The 3,386-nt window shown below is 39.3% G+C and overlaps 1 pseudogene; it reads left to right on the plus strand.

The window, feature by feature from the left end:
• The first annotated feature begins 2,144 nt into the window (after positions 1-2,144).
• Positions 2,145-2,767, plus strand: LOC103599196 (annotated as a pseudogene).
• The last annotated feature ends 619 nt before the right edge of the window (positions 2,768-3,386 follow it).

The following is a 3,386-nucleotide window of genomic DNA, read 5'->3' on the forward strand; positions in this document are numbered from 1 at the left end:
TAACAGTGATGGTCATTTTGGAGTCATCTCTGTACTTAGAGCTGAAGTTCTGATTGCCAAAATGTGAAAGAAAGCTGGCTAGTAAAGAATTTGAGTAGGGGAGTCCAACATTAGACACATTATCCATAATATTTTAGTCTAGGCTTGTTGTATAAATTACCAGGTAATGCTTCAGCAGCCTGACAAAATCTTAGTCTTCTTTCAGGCATTTTCTAGCCCCTGAGGGGCCTATTTAACTTCTGCCCTGGTCACAAGAGTGTGTGTTCCCACACAGGCTATTCCCATATGACTCGCAATTCCCTAGTAACTCTATGAAGTGCATTATTTTCTTCATAAAATAAAATTCTTCAACTAATTATTGCCACACAATACAGAGTCAAAACATTGTTTTTGTGATTTTCATCTACTACAAATATATGTAAACATTTTTTAAAAAGCAACCTTTTAAGTTTCACATGGAGAAAATGTCTGAAAAAGAAAGAGATAAGGGGTGTCTCCGGGCCAGTGCAAGCACTCCCTACCAAGTCTGGCCTGACCCTTAAAATAAGCTCTGAAAGACCTGAGGGCTCTTCATCACAGAGATACAGCTGAGTGCTCCAAGTTGCCTTGGAGACACTTTTCTGTACAGCAACACGGTGGCACCCATTGACTCTTAGAAAAGGAGAACTCTTTCCCTTTGCCCCGAAAGGGGTGTCTTTTATGACCACAACTTAGATGGGTGCTGTTTTCATGATAAGAGTCTGGGAAGGTGGCGTGCACTTTTCTGACCAGGGAAGCGGTGAGGAAGAGAATGTCTGTGGCACATCAGATGTCACCTGGGTGGTTACTGGATCATCTTTCTTTCATTAACAAAATAAACTATCAACTTTATCAGCATTGTGAGTCTAGCTGCAATAAAAATGAGCTCACTTCTGTCCCCTTTGATTCTCTTCAAATGGATTCTATGTCCTCTTTTGGAGCCTCTGCTACAATTATTGCTTCTGACTCTGTGAAGTATGCATAAAACAAATGTACATCACAAGGCCTGGTTTTCCAAAGCCTTGCAGGTTTAAATACTGACCTTGCAAAGGACAGGAAACTTTCCCCAGGCTATAGTCTCTGCTGTAAGATAAAGAATTGTAACACAGCAAGGTTGCTGGCTCAAAGACAGACAGGTTCCTGATTGATATGTAAAGATACTGGGAAATTGCTGTAAGAAGAGAATGTCTGCTAAGATCAAGCTTTTGTTGGTGGATCAACTTAACTTCTTGAAAATTGCATTATGGAATGCCTATTGTTAAACTTGTTAAACTATGCTTAGCAAAAACCCCACCTATGTTCTCTTCCTGAAACTTCCTGGTCTGGAGAATAAATGTAGGAAGAGAACCCCAATTCGTCATTAATTTCCCAAATGGAAGAAATGCCTCTATCTTGAGGGTTCTGGGAGATTAACCCCCTTTCAGGGCTTCTCTAGGCTCAGAAGAGTTGGGCTTTGAGTAATCTTTGACAGCTCCATCACCCAGTGGAAAAGGGATGATGAATCCATGGAAGGCAAAGCAACATGACTCTACCCTAAGTCAGAGAATGATGATGGAGGAAATCATGAAGTGTTCATACAAAAATACATTTTTTGATCTGAACTATTTGATGTAACCAAGTCTTATATAACTTCAGCAGTTCACAAAGAATCCCAACATAGTAATGAAAAGGAAGATCTAACGAATGGTGGTAAAAAAAAACAAACAAAAAAACCCCTCCATTTCTATTATTGGGAAGGAGAGTAAAAGATGTTAATAGATCTCCAACATAACCAGCGCCACTTTAGACAAACCCAAGTACAAAATGGCGTCACCCTCCTCCTCCCCTCCCCTACCCCTTCCCTTTAGGAGAAGCCTCCTGACTTAAACAGAAACCCATTTTCCTTCCGCAAGGATGCAGTTCTCCACCCTGATCCACATTAGCATAATGACCCTCCTTGATGGTATCAGGCAGCCCTGGCACACTATATAAGCTCTACCACCCCCACACCTGGTGCTGTCCCCCATTTTCAGGACAGCCCTGGGCCCTGTGCTACTCTGAGCATAGCCCAGCAGATTTCTTTCTTTAATAAAGCTTGAACAGTACCCAGCATCTCGGCTCACTTTCTTTCAGATGTATTGTTTTCAATCAAGGTGAATTGGATGCTATGGAATACCATACAAAGATCAGGGAGCTGATTTTGGATGGATCTTTACAATTAATCCAAGAAGGTCTCAAAAGTGGTTTTCTTTTTGAAAAACGGGACAAGTGTAGTGAGCCCATTACTTTATCACTTGATACCTGCAATTTGTCAGAATTTTGTGAAATGGCCAAGCATTTGCCTTCTCTGAATGTAACAGAACTTCAAACATTGCAATTGATGGAAGATGATATGACTGTGCAGAGGAGGATTTATTTTCATGGGTTGTTGAAAACAACTCCAGATTTACAAAAGTGATTGCTTTAATGGGACAAAAATGCATATTGCCACCAAAAAGCAGTTTTCTTTTGTCTGACCTCTCTTACATGCAGCCACTTCTGAACTGTGGGAAAACATTTGATGTAATTGTGATAGATCCACCATGGCAGAACAAATCAGTGAAAAGAAATAACAGGTACAGTTATTTATCACCACTGCAAATAAAGCAAATACCTATCCTTGAATTGACTGCACCAAACTGCCTTGTTACTTGGGTGACCAATGACAGAAACACCTACATTTTGTAAAGGAAGAACTTTATCCTTCTTGGTCTGTGGAGATAATTGCTGAATGGCATTGGGTAAAAATCACCAATTCAGGAGAGTTTGTGTTCCCATTAGATTCTCCACAGAAAAAGCCTTATGAAGGTCTTATACTGCGGAGAGTTCAAGAATAAACTGCTTTACCACTAAGGCATGTACATGTAAAAGTGCTCCCTATTCCAGACAACAAATTGTCAGCGTGCCCTGTACTCTTCATTCACATAAGCCACCCCTTGCTGAGGTTTTAAAAAACTACATCAAGCCAGATGGGGAATGTTCAGAATTGTTTGCTCAAAATTTACAGCCAGGTTGAACTAGTCATGGCAATGAAGTCCTCAAATTTCAGCACGTGGATCATTTTCTTGTTCTGGAGTCTGAAAGCTGACTATGGTTTTAATTAAAGCAGTGATTTCTTCAGTAAAAGAAAAAAAAAGAAAGAAAAGAAAGAGATAATGTTAAAATGCAATTATGGAAGAAGAAAATTGAAATAAAAATAATTAACATAATTATTAATATAAAAATTTACTCCTTTTTAAAGGTAATTTACAAAATTTACATGTGTACTGATGAATCCTGACAATATATTTGGAGATTATCCAGAAACTTGCACTTAAGAGAAATGAACATTGTTACAGCACAACTCAGTA

Source organism: Galeopterus variegatus, unplaced genomic scaffold, assembly GCF_000696425.1.
Source record: "Galeopterus variegatus unplaced genomic scaffold, G_variegatus-3.0.2 Scaffold2884, whole genome shotgun sequence".
Taxonomy (NCBI): Eukaryota; Metazoa; Chordata; class Mammalia; order Dermoptera; family Cynocephalidae; genus Galeopterus; species Galeopterus variegatus.